The sequence below is a fragment of the Drosophila subobscura genome, chromosome J (genome assembly GCF_008121235.1).
Source record: "Drosophila subobscura isolate 14011-0131.10 chromosome J, UCBerk_Dsub_1.0, whole genome shotgun sequence".
NCBI lineage: Eukaryota > Metazoa > Arthropoda > Insecta > Diptera > Drosophilidae > Drosophila > Drosophila subobscura.
The window spans coordinates 5,167,176-5,186,159 of NC_048532.1; the positions used below are offsets into that span (position 1 = coordinate 5,167,176).

Below are 18,984 nucleotides of genomic sequence, written 5' to 3' on the forward strand. Positions count from 1 at the left end.
AAAAAGTATTCAATTTCCACTTTGTCTTTGCAATCCTTTAAATCGAAACAGATGCCAAAACATTTTCATTCTGCCATTGGCAACAGTTTTCAAGTGGATTTAATTTGTGATGGATTTTTATGTTGGATTTTCTTTCATTATATTTGTCGAATTATTTTTAGACTTTTCTCCTCTCTCACTAATTTAGTGTTCGTTCAAGTTGAATGCGCTTTGCGGGCTGTCTACTCGCGTAGTATATGGACTTAAGTGCTCATGAGAGAGTGGAAAATTTATGTGACAGCTTATTAAATTTATATGTTTGCTCTTTATTACAGATTATTCAGAGAGAGAACGAGAGAGAGCCAGAGCCAGAGAGTGATTGGAAACACATGTGTTCTTCGGGTAAGTGGTTGCCACTGGAATGGCCCTCAATATGTTGGACTAAAGAGCTTTTAAACGGGAGTTTAGGTTAAGCCGGATTGATCTGGAACACATGTATTTGGTTGGAGGGAACTTTGATCTGTCTGCTGTGGGGGAAAATCTCTCATGAAAGTGGGAAAAATAGATCCCAAATTGGAAGGGAGTTTATCCAGTCATTAGAAGATCTTTAGAGCTCTCACTGCCCCAGTAAACCACTCCTCTTAATCTGTATTTTCTTGGCCCAAAAACCCATTCGATGCAGAGTTAACCCAGTCACACCTTCGGCTAAATGGTTAGCTCCGGCATCAACTGGGGGCCCCTCCACTCATCCCCACTCGATGCAAAACTCTTTATGCAGACGCAAAACTGCACGAAAGTTGATGTGAAAATTCACACTATGCGCCGCTCACACATGGAAAGGCAGGCAGACGGAGCTTGGCAAAAAATAACTCGTACTCGTACGCCTGCCCCTGAGGCTGTGCCCAGAAAAAAATGGCACTCGGCTGTGGCACTTCATTAAATAGACGCCATGGCGGCGCTTTTCCCCCAACAAACGGAGGAAAAAAACCCAACAAAAATAAGAAGAAAAATCCGTTGACTGTGCCACACCCCCCACATTACGAGCAGCTCCAAAAGTTGCTTATTTTTCACACATGCGCGTCAACAGAGGGACACAAAAAAAAGAAGAAAAAAAATTACGAGAGGCAGAAATTTAAGCAACAAATTTGGTTTCTTTTTTTTTTGTAGCTGCCTCTGCCCCTGTCCCTGCCCCCCTTACACATTGTTTATGATGACAATTTTGCTGTTGTTGTCGACATGTGGCCGTAAAGTTGTCGGTAAATAACTAACAGGCCTCGGAGTCTGTCCTTTACACCCCGTAAAACTCCCTCCCTGCCGCCCTTGGCAACCACAAAATTTTCGCTAAAATACTGACATTTTTGATGGATCCCCAGGGAACAGAGCCCGAGCGGGGTGTGAATAGGTGAAACTTTAATCTACACTAGGAAATTGTTTATAATTATTTGCATATTTATCTGCGATCATAATTTAAACCCATAATTGACTAAGTACAAATTATTATAGAAGCGGAACGACCTTCAAGACCTTCAAGCCTCCACTTGAAGCTGAAAATACTCTACTCGTAATTTCATAATTTGCTATGCTGATTACTTCCACGCAAAAAGCTGACAACGCAATTTGTTTGTGCCTTTTCGAAATATTCCTATTCCCAACATGTAATTGTCATTTTGTCAGGCAAACAATGGACTCTGACAAAATACACAGCAAATAAAACGAAATACAGAGAAAAATCAACAAATCCAGAGCCAGAGCCAGGCCAGGCCAGGCCCCACCCATAAGCTGTCTATTGTATTGTTTTGGCTGTTGTTTCTTTGCCAGAGCCGTTTTGAGAGTCGCATAAATAACCAGAAAATTAGCAGGCAAATAAGTCAGGTCGAATGTAAACTCGTTTTTGGCATTGGAAACACCTGCAAACAGCTGCAGAACCCGAGCCGATTCTTGGCGTATTCCAAGTGCTAAATCACCTGCACAAACCACACTCCACCTCTGGGCACGGCGGGGCCAAAAGTTTATCCAACTAATTTAAATTTATAGACTAGAGATCTACGCTAAGATGTGGCTCGGGGTCTCTAGCCTGCTGATTTATGCCCCCAGATTGTCACTAGAGATATTGAAAATGATATACAGAGCGCAGATACCCTGCTCCCCAATGAGAATTCTATGTAAATTGGATCCGCTACAGATACAGATACTGATGCCAGTCATATGGAAAGCCCTTAGCACAGGTGCTGATCACAGCAAGCGGCACTTGTTGAAGGGATTTTGAGTTTGCTTTGTCGCTTCCTACCCTGACTGCGGCCTGATTGAAGGTCGATGACAAAAGCCGCTTACATTGGGGATTATTTTGTAGGACTGTTCTGCTCAGCTCTTTCGAATCAATCGCCATAACCAGAGCGTAATTGGAGCTACAGAAAGCAGCAGGGGGGTTCGAGCCACGTCTAAATCTCACATCAAAAAGAAATTCATCTTCATAAAAAGCGAGCGGGGAAAAGAGCAAAACAAAAACAAAGAGATATACTCGTAAAAACCGGCAGCGAGTGCCCCTCAAAGACCCAACAATCCAACCGACAATCCAACCATCCAACCATCCATCCATCCAGCTGCGAGAGATAGTTTACTTGCCGTAATCATTCCGCCGCCCCACCCTCTTGGAGCCGTCATAAACACTTGAAAAACTGTTTGGAAATTTCTGATGTACCACTTACAAGTGGAGCTCAGGAGCTCCATGGGCCATGGGCATGAGTGGGGAGGGGATGGGGCTGGGGATTTATTGGCGGCCTCTTTGGGCCTGGGCCTGGGCCTGGGCCATCCTTCAATTCCTCAAAATTATATATTTAATGTGTGTGTCTGAGATTTCGATAGAGGCGTGAACCTGTTGAAATTCGTATCCAGCAGATACCCCTGGTACTTTCCAAAGTATCTTGTGGTTGCTGGCATCCGTTCTGGGCATGGCTCCCCACCTCAGGCGGGCTCTGTGTCTGTGTGTGCCTCTGTCTGAGCTTTGATTGAAGATGAACTTGAATGGAATACCCAAAAGCAATGGCCGGGAGAAGCGCAGACAGAGCCCAAACGAGAACAACAGCACAGAATCATCATTTGTTAGAACCTGTCGATTTAGATTCAGTTGGCAGCTCATCGACCCTAATAGCATTTGAAAGTTATCGCGTCTACGAGTATGACGAGCATCTATGAGAGGTTCGTGGGTCTGTTTTTTTCTGTTGCTGTCTTGGCTTTCTTTCGGCAAAGTTGGCTAATTGCCATATTAACCTTTGGACCCCCTACAGGCACAGCAACAGCAACTGCGATGATAATGATGATAATAACAATAAACTAAAGTCCGACTGTGTCGGGGCACGCTTTGTGCGGCTTTGCCTTATTTGCAAGTTGGATTTGATGACGGCCCTGGACCAGTGAAAGTAATTAGTTGAGCTGCTCTGCTGCGCCGGCACTGCTCTGCCCCAGGGTGAAAGCTGAGCATTTAATTGCTGCCGCTGCCACTGCCGCAGCCTGTTGCTGCCACTGCGAGTTGTGCCACTGCATAATCAATCAGCGGGCCACATGTGTTGTAATTGTGAGGTTCGTTGGCTCGCTCGCTCCGCTGATAGCGAAAGTGATCGCTTAGAAACTTCTGTGCGTGTCGCGACCCGAGGGCCAGAGAGCTGAGAGATATCAATGAACGGTTAATTAAGATCTAGCGGATAGTGTTAGAGGAGGGAAATCTAAGGCACAAAAAATGATTAGCAATGATCTGCCATAGTTGAATCCAGGGGTGGAATTACCCAAAGAAGTAACAGTCTGTTTAAGGATCAATAAGTTCGGGATATTGATTCGATGAATAGTTTTAAAATATAGAAGAAAATAACCTTAGTGCGGAAATGGCAAAAATCAATATTTTTTTCATGTACATTTGACTTTAATGTGGAAATATTTGATATTAATATTCTCAATGTTTTTAAACAAATATTTGCATATTTATACCCGGTACTCGAAGAGTAAATAGGGTATATTGTATTTGTGCGAATAACGGTTGTATTTAACGCACAGAAGGAAACGTTTCCGACCCCATAAAGTATATAAGTATATTCTTGATCAGCATCAATAGCCGAGTCTATTGAGCCATGTCTGTCTGTCCGTCCGTCCGTCCGTCCGTCCGTCCGTCTGTCCGTCTTGTTTGTCGGCTAGTTCTCAGAGACTATAAGAGCTAGAGCCACCAAATTTTGGCACCAGACTGCTGTATGCTCACACTGAAACCAGTGTATTTCAAAAATGAGCCCCGCCCCCCGCAAAAGGGCAAAAACCTCCCAAATCTACAATTTTGAAGATAAAAGAAAACTAAAAACGCTTTCAGATCACCAAATACGATTGGATCTTTATTATAGCCACAATGAAGAAATTCATTTGCAGTGGCCAAACCCACCCCGTCCCGCAGCTTATAGCAGCACACTCTGCTTCGCGCAGTTTATGGCCTCTGCCCCTCACGTCTCTGCCGCTGCCTATTCCTCTGCCACGACTCTGCAGTGTGTGTCTATAGGGGAGGGTGGCGAGCTAAAGGAGCGTGTTGGCGTGAGTAGTGTTGTTGATGTAGATGACAGATGAAGAAAAAATGTAAAATTTGACAAATAACCGCTAAAGTGCAGATGTAGTACTGAGTGCCGGGTATAAAAGTTGTGACGCGTAAGAAGCGTCTCACACGTCCCTTCTCGTTTTAGCTATTTTCAATTTTACTATATTAATTTCACTATGTATTTTGTATTTTAAAAGAGATTTCGATAGAGGCGTGAACCTGTTGAAATTCGTATCCAGCAGATACCTCTGGTACTTTCCAAAGTATCTTGTGGTTGCTGGCATCCGTTCTGGACATGGCTCCCCACCTCAGGCGGGCTCTGTGTCTGTGTGTGCCTCTGTCTGAGCTTTGATTGAAGATGAACTTGAATGGAATACCCAAAAGGAATGGCCGGGAGAAGCGCAGACAGAGCCCAAACGAGAACAACAGCACAGAATCATCATTTGTTAGAACCTGTCGATTTAGATTCAGTTGGCAACTCATCGACCCTAATAGCATTTGAAAGTTATCGCGTCTGCGAGTATGACGAGCATCTATGAGAGGTTCGTGGGTCTGTTTTTTTCTGTTGCTGTCTTGGCTTTCTTTCGGCAAAGTTGGCTAATTGCCATATTAACCTTTGGGCCCCCTACAGGCACAGCAACAGCAACTGCGATGATGATGATGATAATAACAATAAACTAAAGTCCGACTGTGTCGGGGCACGCTTTGTGCGGCTTTGCCTTATTTGCAAGTTGGATTTGATGACGGCCCTGGACCAGTGAAAGTAATTAGTTGAGCTGCTCTGCTGCGCCGGCACTGCTCTGCCCCAGGGTGAAAGCTGAGCATTAATTGCTGCCGCTGCCACTGCCGCAGCCTGTTGCTGCCACTGCGAGTTGTGCCACTGCATAATCAATCAGCGGGCCACATGTGTTGTAATTGTGAGGTTCGTTGGCTCGCTCGCTCCGCTGATAGCGAAAGTGATCGCTTAGAAACTTCTGTGCGTGTCACGACCCGAGGGCCAGAGAGCTGAGAGATATCAATGAACGGTTAATTAAACGAGCGACAAAGATCTAGCGGATAGTGTTAGAGGAGGGAAATCTAAGGCACAAAAAATGATTAGCAATGCTCTGCCATAGTTGAATCCAGGGGTGGAATTACACAAAAAAGGGACAGAAAGTTGAAGGATCAAAAGGTATGGGATATTGATTCGATGAATAGTTTTAAAATATAGAAGAAAATAACCTTAGTGCGGAAATGGCAAAAATCAATATTTTTTCATGTAAAATTTGACTTTAATGTGGAAATATTTGATATTAATATTCTCAATGTTTTTAAACAAATATTTGCATATTTATACCCGGTACTCGAAGAGTAAATAGGGTATATTGTATTTGTGCGAATAACGGTTGTATGTAACGCACAGAAGTAAACGTTTCCGACCCCATAAAGTAAATATATTCTTGATCAGCATCAATAGCCGAGTCTATTGAGCCATGTCTGTCTGTCCGTCCGTCCGTCCGTCCGTCCGTCCGTCCGTCCGTCTTGTTTGTCGGCTAGTTCTCAGAGACTATAAGAGCTAGAGCCACCAAATTTTGGCACCAGACTGCTGTATGCTCACACTGAAACCAGTGTATTTAAAAAATTAGCCCCGCCCCCTTATGCCCCCGCAAAAGGGCGAAAACCTCCTAAAACTAAAAACGCCATTCCGTAGGGAATGACCATATCTATCAGATCACCAAATTATGATCCGATTGGATCATTATTATAGCCACAATGAAGAAATTAATTTGCAGAGGCCAAACCCACCCCGTCCCGCAGCTTATATTTGTTTTACACATTCTCTCATTCACAGTTTATGGAGCGTGTTGGCTTGAATAGTGTTGTTGATGTAGATGACAGATGAAGAAAAAATGTAAAATTTGACAAATAACCGCTAAAGTGCAGATGTAGTACTGAGTGCCGGGTATAAAAGTTGTGACGCGTAAGAAGCGTCTCACACGTCCCTTCTCGTTTTAGTTATTTTCAATTTTACTTTATTAATTTCACTATGTATTCTGTATTTCAAAATCGAATATTTAACTTAAACAACGTACATATGTACACTCCCAATCAGACGAATAGACTCACGAGTTTCCAAAGTGAAAAAAGGTTTAAAAAAATCCAGCAGCGAATGATAGTGGAGCAAATTTATTTTTCCATTAATCAAGATTCTTTTTCCTTGTTTGAAAAGTAAAAGAACTCGACTTCTAAAGTGAAAAGGGTTTTTTATGAATTATTTTTTGTAAACCCCAAAAAAGGCCCGTTTTAGCGATCACCGAATAGACTCAATAATGAATATTAGGCAAAATCTTTCAAAAGCTTTGTAATAAATATTTTTTTTATGATGTTTGGAGCTTAACTAATGATAATTGTGGAAAACTTTTTTTTTTTTTTTTTGTAATGTCCTTCAGGACATTAAAATTAAGGGGATTTCAAAGGGTTCAATTAAAGCTCGCTGCAGGCCTGTCTGATGCAATTATGTAATGGTTTAACTTCCTAAAATTGTTGACAGGACTCATATCCTTTACGTAAAAGCTATTCCCATGCGATCCCTGCAAAATTCTGATCAGGAGAGAAAAAAAACTTCCAAATTAGGTGAAAATTTGAGTCTTTCATCCACTTCTTTATCAATTTACCGTTATATTTCTTGCGAGTATCCTGGTGAAACTAGCAGGACCATGTGACAAAAATGTTGCAGAATCTCACCAAAGGATTTTAAGAGTAGCTTTCCTACTGATTTACTCAACATCCACGAAACAAATCGGGTGTCAAGTGCGCCATAAAAACAAATGGAACCCAACACCAGTATGGTCCTCTAAGGACTATTGTAACGAGTCAAAAAATGTTCTTCTTTTCTTAGATCATGAAAGAATAATTAAATGGACCTATTCTTTTCAAATTAAAACTTTTTTTAAAAAAAAAAAAAAACGGATACAAAAAATTAGGTTTCCGGTGTCATGACACGCGCGACAACAATGCAAGAATCCTTGCGAGACCCAGTAAGAGGATAACTTTTGTCTAATTTCAATAATACCACAATGCTAATCACATTTTTGTCACACGGACCGGCATGTTTCACCAGGATACTCGCAAGAAATATAACGGTAAATTGATAAAGAAGTGGATGAAAGACTCAAATTTTCACCTAATTTGGAAGTTTTTTTTCTCTCCTGATCAGAATTTTGCAGGGATCGCATGGGAATAGCTTTTACGTAAAGGATATGAGTCCTGTCAACAATTTTAGGAAGTTAAACCATTACATAATTGCATCAGACAGGCCTGCAGCGAGCTTTAATTGAACCCTTTGAAATCCCCTTAATTTTAATGTCCTGAAGGACATTACAAAGCAATTCCAAAAAAGTTTTCCACAATTATCATTAGTTAAGCTCCAAACATCATAAAAATAATATTTATTACAAAGCTTTTGAAAGATTTTGCCTAATATTCATTATTGAGTCTATTCGGTGATCGCTAAAACGGGCCTTTTTTTTGGGGTATTTACACAAAATAATTCATAAAAAAAACCCTTTTCACTTAGAAGTCGAGTTCTTTACTTTTCAAACAAGGAAAAGAATCTTGATTAATGGAAAAATAAATTTGCTCCACTATCATTCGCTGCTGGATTTTTATAAACCTTTTTTCACTTTGAAAACTCGTGAGTCTATTCGTCTGATTGGGAGTGTATGTACATTGAATGCCTAGATTGTTTATCATGATATATATCCGAACATACCCCACAAGTTTCATGATCCGAACCCCTACCCAGCTGTCCATATCAGGGATCCATCGAGTTCGGGGACCAGCGGCGATTTTATGCAAAGTTTCTGAAGATGGAATGGAAATATTTAAAGGTAAAAGCAAAAAGCAAAAATCTTTACATGGTTGAGTTTACTTGAATCTTTGTTCTTGAAATCTTTGTATGATTTATTGTCTGATCGCCCAAGAACCAAGATCTTTAGAGCGAAACTCTCACGGTCCGCACCTCCGAATGGGACGATGCGTTACCCCACTTAGATGCATGAGAACCGGACTCCTTTCCCTTCTTATTTATCGGAGTCCTCGTACTAAATCAACCCCCAGCCGAAGACATTCCAAAGTGTTTTTCGAAAAACTGTGCCAAAGATCTCTTTCAGCGATCTCTTCTCTCTCCCTGTCCCTGTCTCTCTGTGTTCCGTGGTGTCTCCCAAGCTGATTATATCGAGAAGTGACCCCATACCAACACACAAAAGAAGAAGTGAGCAGCAACCGATCTGGATCAGAGATCATCAGCAGGGGGAAAGAAACAAAAAGCGAGTCAAGAAATGAGCATCAAGCAGAGATGATTGTCATAATTAAGGATGTTGGATGTTGGCATCTGCCAGACGAAGACGAAGACGGAGACGCAGCAGAGATCCAAGATCTAAGGGGACGGGGGGAGCGCACACCACTCCACTCGAGGAAAAGCAAACAGATAACCGTAAGAACAAGTTTGTGCCTCTTGTGATGCTCTGCTTTTGATTCACAAAAGATCCACAAACGCACACAAGCAAAAGCTTCCGGTGGAGTTCAGGTTTGCTTTTTCTTCTTCCTCTGTGCACCTCCATCCTCTAGCTCCCTCCGTCTTGCTGCTCTTTTTGTTGTCGTTGTGGTTGAAGATCAGCCCCAGAACATCTCATAATTGCAGCTAAGCAAAATTATATAGCCCAAGACGAGATCCAGATCAGAGAGACAGAGAGAGAGAGGGAGAGAGAATGCGACTGGGTTCCCCTCTTGTCTGTGCAAATATTTCCAGGCGATTCTCCTCGGACTTCGGTCTGCAATCCACGGCAACAATTACGGCGCTGACTTGCGGCAATCTCTGTGGCCGAGCGAGCGCAAAGAGGGGACCGCAGAATGCAAGAGACACAGAAGGAGAGAGACAGAGACAGGCGGAGAGTGTGCCCGAGAGGGTTGCCGCTTGCCTCACACTCAAGTCTCTCGCACTCGAGACAAATGTATATCATTCATCAAATTAAAAGTTCAACTGCATTGCAGAGCGTTTTGCCAGCCGGCCTGACTGCTTTGCGGCCTGGCCAGGCCTGGCCTGACTGCCGTGAGCCGTCGTCTTAAATTGATAAATGGGTGGCTTGAGCACTTCGCACAGAAGAAACCACAACAACAGCCTACTCCACGGTCAACCCTCGCAGCCTGGTGGCAGCCAGCCTGTCATCTTCAGCGTGCAACATGACAGCAGCAGCAGCAGCAGCAGCAGCAGCTCAGAGGCAGCAACTGTTGCTGCCGCCGACTGTTGCTCTATTTTACAGGCAGTTCTCTTCCCTCTCTTGTGTCTCCTCTCTGCTGACGAATGCCAATCATTGGCCTGCCTGAGCCTGAGCCTCGGTCTCGGTCTCTGTCTCTCGGCTGCTCCTCATCTTTCGAATTCATTCACTCAAACATCAGCTGAAGTGGTTTCTCCTTAACCCAGCCACACTCTGGCATGCCCCTGCCCCGCTGCCGCAGCACGCTCCCCGTGCCTCTCGCTGCCACTCTGCCACTTGTTGCCAGCCAGAATGCAAGTTTTTATTTTCATTTTCCTTCAACTCTGGCCAAAATGCTTATTAAAAGGGCTTTTCAACTTGAATGGTTTCCTTTTGGGTCGGGGCGGAGGCCACTTCTCTCTGCCACACACACACAAACACACTCTGGGATTATTTTCATGGCTTCATCTAACCCATCCCCCCTCTATGTCGGACAGTTATTTCTGTATTTGAAAATAACATTTATGAGCTTAAGATGGCTTAAGAATTTTTATTGGTTATTAGTTTGTAGCCATTGCGGGTTTGCCATTCCCATTGCCATTGCCAGGGCCATTCGCCATTTGCCATTTCCTCCCATTCATGTCTGTGTTTATAGTCCCAGGATTTATGTCTTGATTTTGGACACAAAGAGTTGCAGGAGGAGCAAGAGGTGGCTGATGTTGCTTTTCGCTCTATGAGAAATCAAGGCTTCTAATAAGCTTAGCACGTGTGGGTCATCCATTGCCAAGGGACAGACGGACCATGTCTGAGCGGAAGGAGTATCAGAATTTAATCTTTAATTGCTTTTATACACATACATACATGGAGACGGTGCTCTGGGTGCTCTCCAATGTACATAAATGCATGAAAAGGAGCGAAAGTTTGTTTAGGTTTAATTTATGTTTGCTGAAACGATTTATGTTCAAAGGGAAACAGTATCAAAATGTATAGCAAATGGAGTGGTAGAAGTAGAGGTTAAGGATTGGGAATTGATTTAGCTAAAGGAGAGCGAAGAACGTATTATAGAAGAGTTTATATTAGAAGAGAGCAGAGTAGTTCTTTTATTTTAAACTTTAAGCAAAAGAGTGGCACATTTATACAGATAAGAAATATCCCGGAAACTATCCCTTCTATTCCAGCTGAATAGTCTGTTCGCTTATGGTACATTTTCAGCGTCTTTGAGTGAATATTCCTTACCCCAACAGGGCCTTAGTCTTACTCTCAACTAACCCACAATTTATTCCACCCTGCTCCACTCCTAATAGCCACGTTCTAAGAGTCTCACCAAACTTGTTTCGCCCTGAATGTGGAGTGAGCTGTACGTTTGTATATAATGAAATCGCATATAGCAATTACCCAAAAATACATACAAATAAATGGTTGCCTCCCCCCACTTTTGAGTGGAGGAACGATTAATCCGCCAGGCAGTTTCAGCTCGGCGAAGCATGCGGATCTTTGGATGAATCATCGGAGCAGCAATTATCCGCAGCATGGCAATTATGCAATTTTGCACAGGCCCCCAAGCCCCGAACACTTGTCGCACTTTAATGGGCAATGGGCAATGGGCAATGGGCAGAGAGTCATGGAGTCCGAGCTCGGAGTTGGAGCCGTATCGGATGATTCACACGCCCCTCAGGTATTTGGATATGTAGCAAATTCCAGCGGCACAGATGCAGATACCCGACAGATACCAGATGCGGTTACAGATACATCTATCTAAGTTTACACTCGGAACAATAAAAATCTGAAAGTCTCGACTTGTATCAGATAGCGACATGAAGACCACCGGCACATGACTAAGACAAAAACGGAGATGGAGATGGAGAGAGAACCTGCGGCACTGGTGGAGACATCAAACACAAGTGCCGCCGATCAAGACTCGATGCTGTATAGTTACAGTACACACACTCGACTACATATCTGCGCGGCTAACTGTAATTGTATCTAACAGCTACGTTTGACAACAAGCCAGAGACAGAGCCAGAGACAGAGACAGAGCCAGGGCCAGAGAAGCAGAACACCAACCGACCAAGAAGCGCAGGAAAGAAAAAACCAAACCGAAGCTTGGAGCCAGGCCAGGCGGTTGGGACAGCTTTGGCAACGCGTCGCTCTGGAACTTGTCTTACTTTTTATGGCCAGAAGCAGCAGCAGCAACAAACAGCATCAACGCGTGCTTGGGGTCTGCTCCTCGTGCTCCTCCTGCGCCTTGAATGTTGCTCTGGCCATCAGCCGAAGAGGCGTTGCTGTCCATGTTGGTTGGGGGCCACGGCCACCCAAAAATGGTCAACAAAGCGCCACTAAATTGACTGTGGATACCGAGAAAAGTCAGCCCCCTCCGCCCCCTTAGTCACTCAGTTGTACCTTAGATACAACAACTTTGTAGCTGCAGATACTTCCACGACTCGATTGCTGCCTTTTGCCATTGAATTATAGTTCGAAATCAAAAAGTAACCATTATTTATCCCGAAAAGAACGAGAGAGGGAAGGAGTGCCCTGGAAAAACAAAGGAAAACACAGAGAAAATCCAGGAAAATCGAATGCAAATGCAAGGCACTGCCAGACAGGGGATCGGGGAGCAGTGCAGCTGTGAAATAGTTGGTTTAAAGTTTGGCTCCACAAATTATAAACCAAAAAGAACACGAACCCGCCCTCTGGCACAAAAACACGGAGGCAGGGACAAGAGCAGGGTAAGGGGAACCAGGATAGAGTCATGGCTAGAATAGAGTCAGAGTCAGAGCCAAGTCAACGACAACGTCCAACACGACAAATACTTGGCAGGCTGGCCGACAACAGGCCCGAGGGTGCAGCGAGAGGCACGGAGCCCAAGTCCATAGTCAATTGAGTGGCAAACTGGGGCTGGAGCTGGAAGAGTGGAGTATCCTGAAACCCTGAGACCCCTCCACTGCTATTGTCAGAGCAAATAATAACTTATGTGTGGTGTCGAGACCGAAACAGAAACGGAAATACTTTCTGTGTGTATGCTTTTCCGGAACATCAATGGAGGGGATTCCAAATACAAAAACACAAAAAGAAAACCCAAGCAAAACCAGGGGAAAGGTCTGCCCCACAGTTGGTGGATAGTTTTCCATCCATCAGGAGGAGAACCCAAAAAAAAAAACAACTTTGGCTTTATGAAAGGGAATTTCGTATGAAAGTAACCCAAGCCAGAAGCGAGAGGGAGGAGAGTGGAACTCCTGGCAGTTAAGTGCAAATTATTGGTTCGAAATTAGTAGAGCGGGAGCTGGAAGAGCTGATAGATACATTTACAGCCAGAAAGCGAAAGAGAGATAAACAGATAGAGAGAGAGAGAGAGAGAGACAGAGCAGAGCTTTTGTGGTTGCATTTGCTAATGGAAACTGTTGGGCTCGCACTCGCTGCTGTTTGGCCCTTTTTTGTTTGTTGGTTGGCCAAAGCTTTCATTGCGAGTTAACTAAAAGTGGGAAATAAAACTGGAAAACTGCATGCCTCTGCAGATACACAGATTTGTACAGAACTTTTTCGTGCGATTCCAAGAAATCAGAAATAAACATTCCCACAGCAAATTTCTTCCAGCTGAAATTTGATTATAAAATGGAATGCTTGCTCGTAAAGTGCAGCCCTCAGCGAAAACCGAAAGTAAACATTATGAAAAGAGGAGCACAACTTCTGGACTGGATGTGGAACTTCATCTTCAAAACTGAAACTGAAATCGAAACTTGGAGTGGAGCACAGCAGGAAATGGCTTCGACGCTTGTTAAGCGCCTTAAGAGTTGTAAATAAAATCAATTGATTTCTTATTTATAAAGCACATTTCGTATTAGTGAGCAGAGTCCACTGCCACCTTCTAAGCTCTGGGCAAACATGACAAAGGAACCCCAGATTCAAAGCCAAAGCCATCGCCAGAGCCAGGAACAAGTAAACAAGCACATAAATAAATTATTTACTTAGGAGCTAGAGGCCTCCTCCTCCCTCAAAAGAAACCAAGGGAGATTGTACGAATATATATAAATATATACTTGTGTTTTTTTTTTTGCTGTGTGTTTCCGCTTAGTAAACAAAACTGAAATGACAAAAAGGCAGCCCGGCTCAGCTGACAATGTCTTGACCAACTTGAGGACCACTCTTCATCTGTGTGTCTGCTCGCCTGCCACCCCTCCTGGAAACATTATCAAGGCAAACAGAGGCATAATGGAGGAGGCCTGCAAGGGAAAAAAAGACCAGTCAAGAACTAATAGTGGTAGCCCTCTCTGTGTGTGGTCCAAGGAGTGCGAGTGGAGATGGCCTTCATGGGAGCTTGGTGCTGGGAATAGGGCTGGGTCATTGTGATAAATAAGTAAGCAGCCGGAGACAGGCTCAGACCTCAGATCGATTTATGCAAAGCTTCCCCCTCGCTGTCTCCCCAACGCTTTTAGTGACATTAAGGGGCCTGGCCCTAAATGTTTAATGGCCTGCAAATAAAAGTTATGCACGCCCTGGCCAAGCGGGGGGGCAGGCACATTAGCGACGCAGAAGATTATATCGCTGCTTGGAAAAAAGTGAGCAGAGGAAATGAAGGAAATCCGCTGATAAGCCAGCAGCATCAACAGTTTGTGGGGCGTAGGGGGAAGGGAAATAATTAGCATAAATCATATGTGGAAACCAAAGGAAATTATACCCTTTTCTCCCAATGAATGACAGAAATTATGCAATTTATTTGTCACTTGAGTTAATAGGAAAATATTCATCAAGTCAAGCGGAAGGCAACGGTTAAAGATTTCTTAGAAAATCCTCAGAATTCTTTGCCAAATCTTTACTGTATAAATATATATATATTTATAAAGATTAAAATTATGTCATTGTTATTCTCATCTCCGGTTGAATGCACAGACAACACAAACATATCAGCAGCCAATTAACCTTTGCAGTAGATTTATAGCAGCAACAAAAATTCACTTTTAAAGCTTATCAAGGGAAACACTCCCCTCTACATCCATATGCATCTGTATATTTTATATATATTGTTGTTATTTATATAGATTCATTTTGGTGGGTTCGTAATTACGCTAAACGTTATGCGCATTTATTTCCCATTGATTTTGCATTTTTAAACTATTTTGTTAGTGATTTTGTTTCCTCGGAAATTTATATAGTTCAAAGTTGATTATTCTCCGCTGTTTAAATATGCAAATCACGTGTTTGGGGAACAACTTAAATATGCAGCTTACAAAAGAGTCACACAACTAGTTTGCGGTCAACATTTTTTTTTTTTTTGGGGGGCTGCACAATGCCCTCAAAATTGCCGACATAATGACTCTTTCTCGTTTCCCCCATAGAGACATAATAAATGAGAGCAAAGTGAAGGTAGAGTGGGTGGGTCACATCCTAATGAGGCCATATATTTTGGCTTGCTTTGGTCACTCTGATATGTTTTTTGCATACAATCTCTGGGCTCAGAGAGCTTTGCATTGACCTAATTCATTTATTTATTGAAATTGCTTTTATCAAGAGTCAGGCACTATGTCTGCCCCACCACACACACACACACACACACGCACACACACTATTTGCAATCGTTTCTCTGAGGCCTTCAATTATTATTTATCGATTCCAAGTCAATTTGTCAAATTTATTTTCCTGATTCTGTGCGTGTGTGGAATCCTGGCTAAAATGCAGGTTAAGGCTTTTGCGACTGTCTGTCTGTCATTCTCTGATTTTGGATACATTTCCAGAGAAATTAAATTATAAATTTACAGAGCACATACTCGTACTCGTACTCGTACTCCCCCTGCGGGTTCCGCCTCGTTCTCCCCCACCCAACAATCGGTATAAATTACTTGACTGCCTCGAGCGTTGGGTGTTCTCATTTGATCAATTTATGCGCTTGCTTTTTGTTGAGCTGGAAAACGTGCCTGGGCGAGGGGCTCTCCATTGTCACCTCAGGTCTGTCTGTCTGTCCATTTGTGTTTGGACTAATTTATGCGAGGCGGACACACAACGCAAAGTCAATGTCGTCTACAAAATGGAACAAAAAACAGACCGCAACAGAGTGGAAAATGGAGGCCTATACAAGTACATGGAAAAGCGTTTATCTAAGCGAAAATGTTACCAAATGCCGTAATTACAATTTATTGTGGGTAATTATGTAATTTTCGTGACGGTTTTACGTTGGGCAGACGACAAACAAAGTGCGTGCCTAGGTCAACATGCGTCTCATCTCCCTCACATTTTTAATGAGTTTCGGCTGAAAACTTGCTGTGCACCACAGCCGTAGTTATAGCCATAGCATGTGGCATGCCACAAGCACAGCTTTTGAGAGATAGAGAGAGAGAGAGGGCGGAAGAAGAGCCTCTCCAGCAAGTTGTTTGATTTTTCTTGTTTGCTCTGGCAACTTCTCTTGTCATTTCCTGTCAATGGAAAATGACTGGAGGACTGTAGGATTTATTTTCTTGCCTTATTGAGAGAGAGAGAGAGAGAGATGTTCTCGTTTTGGTTGGACGAGACACGCATTTCCTGCCCAGATCGATTAATCGATGTGGGAAACAGCAAAAGAAAAGGCACCTCAAGGCAGTAGGAGATCACAGATCAATGATATTTGAGCTCCAGTCTTCAGCTTTATTCTGCTGCAAATCAAGCTCCGCTCCGCTCTATAAAATGTTCATTAAACCCAAACTGCCAGCCAGACAAAAAAGTGTTTCCCCCCATTCAAATCACATTAGCAAAAAGGAAAGAAAACCTTGTTCAAATGCTTGTACTCGTATTTCCGCTGAAAATTGAAATTGAAATTTAATTTGCGGAGTCCGGGAGAGTTCGGGACAGTCATCGTCAGCGGCCAGACATTAGTTTGCACATATTCAAATCAACTTTTTATTTATTCAATTCCACAAGGGAAAAAACGGGGGAATCATTAAAATAAAAACAGTTGAAGAGGTGTTGGGTAAGCGGCAGAGGATAGAGGATGGAGAGACAGGAAATACGTTTTGGCCAACTAAGCAGAGGGAAAATGAAGAGGCAAAAAAAAGACAAACAAACTGGAAATCATTGTGTGTATGTGTGTGTGTGTGTGTGTGTGTGTGTGCCGTCCCCTCCTCGGGCATCATTAACATATATTTGAAAACGCAGTAGAATTCCTCGAGTGAGGTTTTCCCTCTTGCCAGCCATTCCCGCAGCGGGTTTCGTGGGTCCCCATGAAAATTTGTAAGTATGTTAGACTTGTCACTTGCACACTTCATGACCATATTTGTCACATTTGCGCCATGTTCGCCCTGGCCAAGGAGCCCGCGGGGCAACCACCAGCATCTATCCACTCGTACTCGTGGCATCCAGCTTCCAGCATCCAGCGCCAAGGATGGGGTCGGGTCCGGCATGGGGTTCGCTTCCCGTACCGCCACCCGGCCACCCCCCTCCTCGGTGGGCAAATCAGATGCGCAACTAACGAGCAACAACCACGACAACGGCAACGACAACGACAACGGCAACGACGACATGGAAATTCGTTCGTTCTGCGTTTTGCCATAAAGAGTGACCAGAGGGTAGCAATGGTCATGATGGAAGCTACAGCAATAGCTGAGATATCAGAAATTGTGCACTTTGCGGAAATATATTAAATATAAGCTACAGAAATCTCCCATCGAAAAATAAGTTCAGCTTCGAATGAATATTAATAATTTAAGCAGATAAATCTGCAATCTTCGAGCAAGATATTCATGGGTCCGAAGTTAGTCGGAACCCTTTTGTGCCACAAGCATTCGCAACTTGCTTTTATTGTTTTGCCGGCTGCCGCTGCTGCTGCTCCTCCAACTGCTGTTCCTCCAGCTGCTGTTGATGCTGCTGATGCTTTCTGCGGTTGCCGCAGACGCCTTCTGGCCATATTTGTATGAATAAATGCGTATTTAAGCACATACTTACAACACTTGCCATGTATGGTAGCCCAGCAGCAGCCCAAAGACAAGGGACACAAACAGGCGACAGGAACAAGGGACTGGTGGGACTGTGGCTGTGACTGTGACTGGGATTCAGACAAGGGACAGTTCCCAGTAGCAGGCAGCAGGCAAGGGGCCTGCCTCCTCAACATTTTGCATTTTCCCTTTTATGCTTTTCCACATTTTCACATATTTTTCTGTTGCGGTTCACATTTGCTTTTTGCTCTAAAGCCCCTCCATTCCCCCCTTTCTGCACCATATTAAATTGCGGAAATATTTCAGTTTCGAACGAAAAAATGAGGATAAAACATTTTATGAATTATGCTCAAACAATTTGTTAAGCACTTTTTTGCAACATTATTTAAATACGAAATTGCCTTTTGAGTAATTGAATATTAAACAATTATCCAGAGTTTATCAATGCCAAATAGCTGGACGGCAACACGAATCAAAAGTCAAAAAAAAAAGTAATTAATATAGAAAATTAAAATGGAATCAAGGGGTGTTTGAGGGTTCGAGAGTTTTGTTATTTATGTGTTGGAAATAGTTACAAGTGCCATTGATAGATTATATCCACACAACTCGTACAATATATCGTAATATCTGATCTCTGGACATCCCTTTGATGCATAGATTGGAACCATTAAGGCATTAACATAAATAAATAATTAAAATTCAAAATTAAAAAATAAAGTTCCCTGTAAAAGTGGAAGGGAAATAAATTGAAAATCATGAAAAAGAACGTGCAAAAAAGAGCCAAAAAGAATGCATAATAAAAAAAAAAAAAGGAATAATTTGTATGAATATTTTAAGCGAATCATAAATTGCCGATATGCAAACCTCTTTGAATTATTATAACCATTTACCCCAATGGGTTGTCTTAAATAATTTATGCATTTTTTACACATTATATTCTCGTTGCAGGTATATTCCAGCAACAATATGTTTGACAACAAAGTTCCGGCATTCAAATTGAAATTGAATTTAATATAATAAATACAAAAAGAGAGAGAGACAAATACACTGTTTGAATTGTTAATGAGCCACAACAACAACAACAACAGCAAAACAATAAAAAGTGTTAAATGCTGATGACGTCGGTGCTGCCACTGTCACTGCCATCTGCCACCAGAAATTGCCGCTGCCGCTGCCGCTGCCACTCCTGCCACCTATTCACCAGTGCTGAAAAGTCAATTAAAGGTAATCAAATCGAAACTGATTGCGTTACAGCACCAGGCGACAATAATTTTAATTCGCATTGATGTTGTCACTTATTTCATTTCATTTTCTG

The 18,984-nt window shown here is 42.9% G+C and overlaps 1 protein-coding gene across 1 annotated transcript in view; it reads left to right on the plus strand.

Moving 5' to 3' along the window:
- The window catches only part of LOC117893012 (carboxypeptidase N subunit 2), a 55,548-nt gene that overhangs the window by 22,315 nt on the left and 14,249 nt on the right, over positions 1-18,984 (plus strand). The window contains exons 3-4 of the mRNA XM_034799367.1: positions 315-381; positions 18,618-18,893. The gene's annotated coding sequence lies outside the window, so the exon portion shown is untranslated. The remainder of the gene's footprint in view (positions 1-314; positions 382-18,617; positions 18,894-18,984) is intronic.